Genomic DNA, 11648 nt, shown 5'->3' with positions numbered 1-11648 from the left:
AGCAGAATGCTGATGTAGTAACCTGAAATTCAGTTTAGATTTATGACAGAGAACCCAACACTTCTCTTTCTGAGCTTGCTTACTTGCATTTGTCTTTGTCATATCTTTGTCAAATGTTCAAGATTGAACCTGCCAAGGATTGTGTCTCTACATAATGGACCAGCGAAAGGCGCTTAGATGTCTCCACTTTTCTTCCCTCAGAAAGCAGAACTACCTTGGGATGATCCTTCTTTCAGCAGTGGCTTGCTTGTTCATGGGCTGAGGAAAAAAGGTGAACTGTTGTAGCCTTGTTCCCACACTAATCCATTTTGAATGATGAACCTGGTGAAAGGAGACATTGCAGGAGGACAAAGAGTTTTCCTGGCTAATTTGTGCAGGAGAGGTATACCTGCTCAGCTTATTTCCTTGAAGCAAGTACAAGAGACAACTTGCGAACAGGTAGAAATCCTTCTTGGTGCCACATGGCATAGGATTTCAGTGGAACATGAAGATGTATTATTGCATTCAGAGTGCCATAAGGTAGTTGTGTTGTGAATGCATGCGAGCATGCATAGACTCTGCTCAGTGAATTATTAAGCCTCTTTATCAAATGCATAACAGAGTCAGCAAACTACACAACTTGTCTGAGTCATAGTTTTCGCATTTGTATAGGAGGGATAATAGCACTACTTAGGATGAAAGGTTGTAAGTATGTCCTGTATTTATTTACATACTTTTAAGGGACATAAGAACTAAAATCTGAAAGAAACATTTGTTTCTGATTTCTCTGGGGTTTGTTCAGTCTTCCTTCCTTTTCTATTTTCTGTTTATTTATAAGTAGCCTGCAGTTACTAAAAAGAGAGCATAGGAGATGATTCATTTCCAAAACCCCACAACAGTAGAAAGAAAACAACTTCAAGTGAAGCTTTCACACTTGTCTCTATAATAAGCACTTGTAATTTCTCATCGATTAGTGATTGCAAAAGCTAATTTGAAGTAGGAGATAACATATAAGAAGATGACCTTTAATTTGTCACTAAGATACTGGATGCTAACAGCCACTGGCAATAGCAAGGTGTCCTGTTGGGGTACACTGACATTTGAAGTGAAAGAAAAAAAATAGTCTTTTTTTCCCCCCTTTGGACTGTAGAAATGTTTGTTTGTGGAAAGTTCCATAATTTCAACTGTGTTAGAAAATCTTTTCTGTCTTTGATTTCTCTCTTCTATGAAATATCTGTAGTCTATTAAGTTGAGATCTCTTGTAACCTCTGAAGTGTGACTTTGATGTTGTCTTTGCCTGGAAGAATTAATAAAGTGAAGAAGCATGTGCATTTTTTGCCTGAGGTAAATGGGAGCACATATGGGGAATGCAATGGAAAGTTGCGTGATGGATGACTAAAAACATGGGTGTCATAGTTGCATAATTTTTTTTGGTTTTAAATGTTTTTATGTATTTGAGGTGCTTGAAATGCTAGAATAGTTGTATCTGTTTTAGCCTTATTCTTGCCTGGTTTGGGTATGCTAGCCTTAGCATTACATTAAAATAGCAAAACTCATCCTTTTGTGGGTGCCTCTATTTTTATGTACCATAAGCAACTTAATCAGAAAGAAAAAGATGAGAGTAATTTGGCTTTGACATTACTGGAGTAAGTAAGGTATAATTCCACTGAAATTAGTGGAGCTGCACAGGGCAACAGGAACTTGAGGAAAGACTTGCTGTCAGTTATCATTACCTGGAGGAACAGATTCTGTCTGGTATATTGATTTACTTCGATTGCAGGTTCTGGGGGGAAAAGGTCTTCTTTTGCTATAACTAACTGTGTGGAGCACCAGGGCAAAGAGTTATGGCAAACGAGGTCACTAGAGCCTTGGTCCTATGGAGTGGGGCTGCCAAGGAGAAAGGCAACAGCAACAGTAAGCCCTTCATCTGCCTGGTGGTGCCTGGGGCCACACCACCTCACGCTGCAGCCGTGGGCCCACAAGTTTGGGAGGTTGTACAGTAGCCATATTTGATGGTATAGCTACCATGCAGTGATAGAAAATGCTGCAGGAGGTAGAGCAGAGAAGCAGTGGATGGCACTTTTTGGCAGAATTGTTACTGCATTAGTACTTCAGAAGGAGCTTGGGGGCACTGTCCTAATCCTAGGATCTGCTGTCCTAATAGAAGAGCAAAATGAATTCCTGACTTATGTGTTCACTAATGATCCAGTAGATCCGATGCAAAAGGAAGCCTTAGCCTTCAAGAATAAACTGCTACTGATTTCCCTTTGTTTTATTTCAAGGTAATATGCTGTCATTTCTCACTTCCTGTTGAAGTGTTTATATACTGTCAGATAATTTCTTGGTTCTCTCTTGGAAGCTAGTACATTTTACCGAGGAGCTGAAGCATCCATTACATCTTTTATGGATCTCAGAAGGGTATTACAAAGTTCAATTAACATCTGAGAAGCGTTCTGCAATCCTTAGGTGACATGCACAGTGGAAGCACACAAAATGGATATTGCCCACTGAATGCATAATTTTTCAGGCGTATATATCTTTCATCAAGTTACTCTTAGGTAGAAGTGTTCTTTTCTTGGTTAGAAGGCCACTTGAACTGGTGCAGTGGTACTGGCCAAATACAGCATTAGGAGTTGTGAGATTTTTTTGCTCACCGAGATCGCTCACAGTTGAAGGGAGAGTGACAAATCATTGTTAAAGACTTCAGTTAGATGAAAATCTTAACAATTCTCAGTCCTGCAACTCGTAAGAGCCTATGAAGACAGTGTGTAAATAAGCACAAAAGAGAGGAAGTCTAGAAGGCAGAAACCATGATCCTGCCACTGTGAAGATTTCACCTGCCATGCATGACTTTGCAGTCCCCGCCCCACTTCTAAGGTCAAGAAGAGTAAGCATAGTAATTAGAACATGAATTTAGAGCTCAGATCATCATTGTAGGTTTGCCCTTTGATATGGCAGATTGTGGGAGGATGGATTGCCAAAACCTTGAAGTTTCTTTAGTCCTGGAATGAATCATTTGCACAGAAGAAAGGCCGAAGTCAGTCTGCCCTCTTTGAATGAATAAAGGCTTTTTATATACAAGTATGGTGAGGCTGGTTTCAGAGCATCCAGTGATTCATGCTTTCCAATAGCCCACTTGATCAGTCAGGTGGCCCTTCTGATGGAGCCCTTGAAACGCAAGCACCCAGGAGAGCATTGTACCATCAAATGCTATTTGGGGTTAGAGCATAAGCTCAAAATAAAATGTAAGCAAATACATACAGTCCTTCATCTGTAATACAGAAGAGTTAATTGCAGCTGAGGATCTGGCTCTAATAAATAACTCAGCAAGCCAGTGAGCTTATTTCTTCCCTTCCAGGTCCTGCTAGGAAAGTTCTCCTTTGTGCTTGAGTATCATAAGAGTGCAGCAGCTTCCAATATCACTTTTCTTATGGCACCTGCTGTTATTCCAGCCCAGCCATAATGTGATTTCCTTCCTGCCAGGAACTGAAGAGCGAGCCCCAGCTCTGCAGGATGTACGAGAGAGAGAGAGGACAGAGCTACAGTGGGAAGTACATTGAATTGTGCGTGAGAGGGATTTCTCCCTCCTGAGGAAGCTTCTGTCTCTTTGTTGACTGTGTCCATGCTGGACTACACTGGACCTCAAAATCCCTAACACAGGTGCCTCTGTTAAGTGACCAAATGTAATTAAAATGAATATAGACTTCAATTTCATTAATCCCATGTGATAACTTGCCCATGAGAACATGTAATTTCATATCTTACCCTGGGATAACTTGAAATAATTTTGGTTGACTAAAACCATGAGTTTTTCAGGCCAAGGCAACAGAAGTTTGACTCAAGTTTATCTATTTCTTTGCTTCCTTGGCATTGTAAGACAGGAAAGGGCAGCTTTTTTGCTCTATTGGGTGTAAATTGAGGTAGGTTTGCAGGAGCCAGTGGACTTGGGCCTTTTCAAGACAGCTGGTGCTATATTCTCTTGAATTCATTCTGCTTAGTTTTCCTAGTAAGTTTGTAGTATGATAGAGTACCAAATCTTCCTTTGGGATAGGCTCTGATGCTTGCTGTCACAGCCCTGGAGAGGGGGAAAGGGATGCAGGTGAGCTGCAACAACTGGGTGGGGGTGGTTTGAGCCTTATCGTCTGCGTGGATCTGAGAAAGGAGTGGGGGAGAAAAGATCAGTGGATCTGCGGTAACCTGCTGATAAAAGGAGTTGTCTGCTACTCCTCGCTTCTGCTTCCAGACACCAGTGCATACACAAAGGAATTGAACCCAGAAATGGGGTTGGGCACATTCCCTGTCTGGTTCCTTACCAGACTGTTCCTTGCTGCTGGATCTGTCAACATGCATTTAGGTCTCAAGCTGTGCCCTCACTGCCTTGGGTGTCCACCGTGCCACCTGCCTCTTCTGGCTGTTACACTTGGGATGTTCTAGGGCTGTTTCCTCGCTTGGTATATACTGCTCTACATTTTCCTCATTTTTTTTTTTTTTTTTTTGTGTGTGGTTTTCTATAAGCAACACTAGCAAATAAACCAAAGTATATTAATCAACATATCTGGTATCAGATATTAGTGGATTATGTGAGTGCATTCTATTTTTAACTACTGATTTGAACTTTTGGTGGTGGTATAGAAAAATATGAGTAGCTTTATGCACTCTTCTGTAAGAGTGAAGGGCTGATTTTGTCCCAACGTGCTATTAGAACAACCCAGTATCTCTTTTTGCTCATTCCATCTTATAGATATTTGTGTGGCAAAGGGGATGAGGCATCATTACCAGGTATTTCCAGTCATCTTAGGAGATAGATTTGTGCCCTACAGGCTGGAAGCCATTCACGTTTAAAAAAAAGTTCACTTGTAGTCCCAGAACAGTGTTTAAGGATGTATAGGCATGGGTATTACCAATGTTCACTTTATGCGATGTTCTTTAATATGAAGACAGATCTTTATTTCTATTTTGGCCTTAACTCCCCACTCCGACAAAGACCACCAAACTTGTGAGATTTATTTCTAGGATTAAGAGTAAAAGAAAGGGGAAAGAAGGGAGAGGAAAGGAGGAGGCGGCCTAACTGTGGAGAGACATACTATGTATACAGGAGGTGACTTCCTCTGTATGGTCCTTCAGAGAGACGAAAAGATCAACTCATTTGCCTTCCTCTGAAATTTGTCTCTGAAAGGGCACTGTAAAAGAAGTCAGGATTATATATTCCAGATTGAAATTGGGGGTGCCAAAAAATAAGCAACTCATTCTGATATAACTAATATATGTCCCAATCAGCTCCGCAAATGGAGAGCACAAGCTGCCTTCTCTGTCTGGCCATGATGCTACTTTCATTTAGAATACCTTCTCCTTATGCCCAAGCAAGGTTTGGATGTAATTTTCAAGTTCAGAAGCTAAAAGGCAATTCAGTTTTAAGTTGCCTGATGGTGCAAATCCCAATTATTTACTTTTACTTGCATCTTTTTCTGTCTCCTTCTAAAACTACTTGTTCCTGTATAAATTTCTGAAGCCCATCCAGAATCCCTTTCTGAGACACACAAAGTAGAAATTCATTCTCTCAGAGAAGTTTCCAGTTTTAAAAATTTACTTTCATTCCAATTAGAAATGAAACCTGACATTTTAAAATTTGCCAAGAAAGAATTTCCAGAAAAAAATAATTTCACACGGAGCAAAGTTTTACTTTCCAAGCATTTTCTTTTTTTTTTTTTCTCATCTGTGATTCATTTTTATTAGTCTCATCTGCTCTAATTGTAATTTCAAAAGGAATAGTTGCAATCAAAATCAGTTTGCACCCCAGTCGTGGCACTCTGTGTAATGTTTTAGCAATCCCAGAACCTCCAGTTTGGATGCTAAGATCTTTTGTCTCTTTCTATCACTCTGTCTCTATAAGGCTCACTGTGTTGCTTCTGTGCATGGAATATGCTTCTTACTCAGCACCATTGTATTACGCAGTGTTAGGGTCCCTCTTGCTTCTCGCCTTATGTTCAGAAGATTGGAATTGCATTAATCAATGAAATGAACAAAATCTTCAAGTCTCTGACCTTCTCTGGAGCGTTCCTTCTCCTCTGGCTTTTAGACCATTAGTACCTTCTCTGTGTCCCAAGGGAGCATAATATTTAAGTGTTTATTAACAGTTATCTGTCTAAAAGCTTTGTGAAATGTGGGCTGCTGAACTTGAATTAGACTGCTCAGTCCTGAAGTGTTGTAGCCTTTCTCAGTGGCCAGTCCAGACAGGGTGAAGTTCAGTTGCTTGAACATAGACGTCTATTGCCATTAAAGATATCCTATATAGTGTTCCCCCAGCCTCCTGTTGTGTCCTTAAATAGTGCAAGGATCCTGTCCTTACGGTTTATTTAAAATGAATTGTATCAGCAGTCCTACTGAATTCAGTGTTAAGCAGGTGCTGAAGTTAACCTACTGACCTGTTTCAGCAGAACTCAGACCTTTGAAGGATCAAGGCTGTGTTTACTTGGGAAAGCCAGAGTATCGTTTCTGGTTCACAAAACCACATACAGGGTAAGAACATAAAGATGTTAGCCTGAATCCTGATGCTGATAGTGATCAACAGCAGGTGTTGTTGAGAACAGGATAGTAGCAGGACAAGCATGTAGCAGCACTTCCTCAGATTTTCTTTTGATTTCCACAGGTTTTCGCTTGGAGATTTCCAAGCCAGGAAGGCTATCTTTGCATTTGTTAGGACGTGACTTATTCTTTTCTTGGAATTCATCCTATCCCCTTTGAACCTATGTAGCCTCTTACCATTCAAGGCATTCAGTAGTATGTGATTAATAATCCATTATGTGAGGAATATGTCCTTTTGTTAATTTTGAACCTGGTACCTGCTAGTTTCTACTGAGATGTTCCAAAAAGATATCATAAGGAATCGCTCTCCATTCACTGTTGCAATGCCAGTTATGAATGCTTAGACTTCTTATTCCTCAACCACCTTTTCTTTTTTTCTTTTTTTCCCCCTAGGTGGAAGAGGTTTTATTATAAATATGGTAATAATGAGCTATAATAATCCAGGATGAACTGTCAGTGAGCCTTCCCTGGCTCCCATTTGTAACCTTGTATTTTTTTTTTCAGAGACAACTAAGTATGGTACGTGGTAATGCTATTTTCTACTGTCTGAGAACAGCCTATACCTGTCTTTATCCTTACATATTCATCGGAAATGTCAGCTGTAAATAACAACAGAATTGATTTGTAGCAGTTTTGTATTTGTCCCGCTCTTGTCTAAAATACATTAACAGCCATCTGTATTAATGTATTATTTCCAAATGTGTCTCTTCCACCACCAATGCATCACAGCTGCTGGCAAGCAATATGATTAAGGATGGAGTTCTATGATTTTCAAAGATATAATACTACTATATTAGGCATGCAGACATTTTCCACGACAATTCATATTCCTTCTCATATGATATTCTGAATCTTTTTGGCCACTGTTTGCCAGGCACTACGTATGCATTCTGAACAGTGACTTGCTGACCTCTAATTGGTTTTCCAATTAATCTGATGTCATGCCATTGTCAATTCTGAACTTAAATAATTGTCATTGGAATGATGCCAGTGTTTGACTTTTCTGTTTTGGCTCCGGTTTGCATGAGACTAACAGCATCTTTTGTCAAGTCTGCAGCAGCTGGAAAAAGCTTTTTGCCAGTACCGCAGGGCAGCACTACAGGGCATTCTTCTTGTAATTAATGAAACAGGGAAGAATCCTCCGCTATTCACTGATTCGGTGCCAATTATGACTTTACAAACGTCCAGGTATAAGTGGGCAGCACTTGTAGATGCAAAGATTATGTATTTGCTTGCATAGTTCTGGCTTTAGAACTGCTCAGAATACTCTGTAGAGGCAGGAAGAAGCTCACACCTTTCAGGCTGGCTCCTAAGTCTCAGGCTGGGCCACCGCCAAGCGACGTCTGCAGGACGGAGGAGTTTCCCGAGAGCTGGCATGCAAACAAACACTCCGACCATCCACTTTGCCACAGCATACTTTACACATGCATCTACTACTGTCTTTGTAAATAGTTCCTGAAGTGGAAATACATTTTTCCTGTTCATAATTTATGCAGTCAGAGAAGTAGTTATGTACATTTGCTAAAGCTGCACCTAGTCTTTGCTTAGCATTGTCCTTTACCACGCCAAAGCTGAATGAATTTGCTAGGCACGTCCTCATCTGCTGTTCCATTAAGAAAATTAATGGGACAAGGCATGCAATGCCAGAGAGCCTTGGGGTTATGAAAAATAGTTCTGGCAAAGAAAACAATGTGCAAAACCAGAAGATCAAGCTCTTCTTTTTTTCTTTTTTTAGGAAAAAAAAGAATGCTTCCTTTTTTCCTTTTCCCTTTTCTTTGCCCCTGCCTCACAGCTTGAGGAAAACTGGCTTAGGACCTCATTTGGTTTCTCCTCAGGAAGAGAGTGCTGTTTACTGCATGAGTAAAAACCCAGTGATGTATTAATTCTTGGTGTTATTTGAGTTGAAGGAAAAAATCGAATCTGTAGACACGCTTTATGAATGTTAAGAAAGCTGTGACCTTAGTATATGAGGTCCTGATTTGCAATTCAGCCAGAGAGGTATCCATACATTCACCTCCTATTTAAATTACATGCTTTAGGTTAATTAGAGTCAGGACTGGATCTAATAAATAAACAAAATTCACAGTTTCTTCAGGTAGTTGTTGTATTTATGTATTTAAACCAATTCTTCTAGCCGTTCTAACTGTAGCATTTACTGTCAGATAATATAGGAAATAATACATGATAACCACTAGGGACAGAATAAGATAGAAGTAGCAGTGTAGCATACATGAGTAATTGTTTCAAGTGGTTTATGTCAGCATAGCTTTAGTTAAGTTGAAAATTAGATGACCGGAAAACTGACATGAAGAAAAGAGGTGAGTTAGGGATTTCCACAACCAAGAAAGTCAGTAGAACTAGCTTGACCATAAAAGATGCAGTGGACATATATTTTATTTTATTTTGCTAAAATGGTATCCAGCAATTTAAAATACATTAAAGTGAATTTTTATTAGTGATTAAGATAATAAAGGAATAGTAATTTGTTGAGGTGGTGCTCCTCTGGCACTGAATTAATATACATGCTGAGTTTACCACATGCTCCAGAAACCTCCTTGAAACTTTCCTCTGATCCTAGGCAAAATTCTCTGCCTTAATAAGTAGCTTTAAATATGGGTCTGACTTCTAATAGTTATTTTTTTTTTCCTCTCACATTTATTTTTGCTTTCAATTGGTATCCACATAACCACCAATGATTTTTAATTTTAAATGCTGTTCAATGCACCATCAAATAGCTAGAAACAACTGTAGCAAAGCAATTCCTTTGAAGGCTGTAATTACATTAGCCCTTCTTTCTCCCAAATCTGATAGCTACAGTGCCTGAAGTTTATCCAGGTAGGCTTCCAGCTTTTAGAGGAAAGGAACATTTTATGAATTCATCTCTGTCACTCAATCATTTTAGTAACCTGAATCATCAAAATAATTGGTATAAATTATTTTTTTCCCTCAGTATGGTGAGAGGCTTGTTTCAGCCTTCCCTGATCTGTGGGCTTGAGTCTAACACAGGGTGGAAAGGTTAAGTGAGGAGGTTTGGTTTGATTCCAAAGGTGCTATTTCACATTTGATGGATTTGTTTTCTATTGTAATAGCTGAGCTCTTTTTTAAGTGCAAAACCTATGAGTAGCTTAGTAATCGAAGTGTAAACACTCTGGAGCTGAGGCAATATAATCGGCCGTTGCCCTGCCTGGTGCTTTGGGGACTGTTGTCTCACAGGCAAGACAGGACCGCACACGGCCTGGGGCAATTCTCTGGCCCTGCGGTGGACTGTCTTCCTTGGGCACAGCTAACCCTTGCCTAGGGAGGTCATGACATCTTCAGCACTGGAAAGTTTTAAAAAAGCTGGAGAATGGCCCGCCCATCATTCCTCAACAACTAATCCTGATTAGGGACGTACAGATTAGATGACCTTCCATTTTTAGGGTAATTTTTACTTTAATAATTTTTTGCTCTGTTCAGTCATTCCAAGTAGGGTTTTCCATAATTTCTAGTTTAAATTTGTTCAACACTAGGGGTGAAGGTAGGGTGTCTTGACAGCTTTTGTCTCAAATTCTTAATTATCACATGGGATGCCTAAAGGCTTTGTTCCATGAAGTCAAAAGTAAACGGTTAAGAGAAGAATGGAAAGGAAAAGAAAAAGAAGACTCAATATGTAGACTTTTGCTGCTGACAGTTCAGTCCTTCCAAAGATTTCAGTCCAAGGTTTGTTTGAGAACAGGACAGACCTGCTTCTGGTGTCAGGAGAAGTTGTTTCCACTCTGGCAAAAATTTGAAAAGTATTAAGCCAAACATCATGACACCTGCAATCTGCTCACTGGAACGTGAAAGACAAGTACTGATAGCATGCCCCATGCTTTATAAAATTTTAAACAAGGAACTAACAATATATGTCATATGTCTGACAGCATTTAAACAAATGTAAGAAATTAATCCATAAGTAGGCCCAGTTTTGCATTTCTTCTGTGCAAGTAATTCCCTCAGAGGTCAGATTGCTTTCTGCTGACTAACTGTATGGCATGTAGGTATTGACCATTAATAGATTCTTTGAGGGCTAGTTAGGAATATAATCAGCTTTCCATGGACTTAATTTTTCGTAATTTTTTGGTAAAGTAACTGTAAGGGGTGAGTGAGATGCTGAATTTGGGGTAGGTGCTGTTGAAAGGTGATGTTTGTGACAAGCAGAAAGTAAGTAAGCGTTCAACATTTACCATTTCTTTAATGTAGGATAAATTAAAGAATGGAAGAAGGCTATTCTGTGTTTAATTTCTGTAAAACATCTGTACATTCAGTTTTCTTTGCTGATTGTGACATACTGAAAATGTGAAAATGGAGGCTTCCAAACCACTATAGCTAACTGCTGTGCATGATTTAGAGATAATATTGTATGGAGGTATATGCATTACAGAAATGTTAGGTTATGGCAAGATCTGTGATAGGAATGTAGACATCTGAATTAAGACTTAACATTGGACTTTGGCGCTGACTTAAAGTTCATTTCAGCTTTCCCCACTGACAGCTACCTGAGAATATGAAATAAAACAGCTATCATCCTGTTGCCACCCGTGAGCTGCTAGCAGCTTTTCTCTCAGCTGAATCACTGTATCAGACAGTGTGACATTTCCGTTTTACTGCAAAGTAAAGGAAGTCCATATGAGATGTCATTGAAGGTGTTCCTCTGCCTGTCTAGATTGAGGGGTTTGATCTTGTGGACAATTTCAGAGCATGCTGCCCAGGTTGTAGGTAATGTTGCAGTGACCATTGCTTTCTTTCCAAGCAGGTGTCCCCTTGCTAAGCAAGAGCTCCCTGGTTACAACACAGAGTTCTTCATCGCCTGTCATCACTCTACATTTCCCCCTGAAAAAAGGAATTCATATATTCCTTCTCCAAGGACTGTGCTCTTGTCTTAGGAAAATATTGTCAGGCTCTTCTGTTACGATTCTGGGGTTGTTCATAAAAGAATCGTAGAATCATAGAATGTTTTGGGTTGGAAGGGACCCCTAGAGGTCATCTAGTCCAACCCCCCTGCAGGAGCAGGGACACCGCTAACTAGATCAGGTTGCTCAGAGCCCCGTCCAACCTGGCCTTGAATG

The sequence above is a fragment of the Egretta garzetta genome, unplaced genomic scaffold, assembly GCF_000687185.1.
Source record: "Egretta garzetta isolate BGI_Z169 unplaced genomic scaffold, ASM68718v1 scaffold397, whole genome shotgun sequence".
NCBI lineage: Eukaryota > Metazoa > Chordata > Aves > Pelecaniformes > Ardeidae > Egretta > Egretta garzetta.
The sequence above is the reverse complement of the archived record's forward strand: the minus strand, read 5'-3'. Positions refer to the sequence as shown.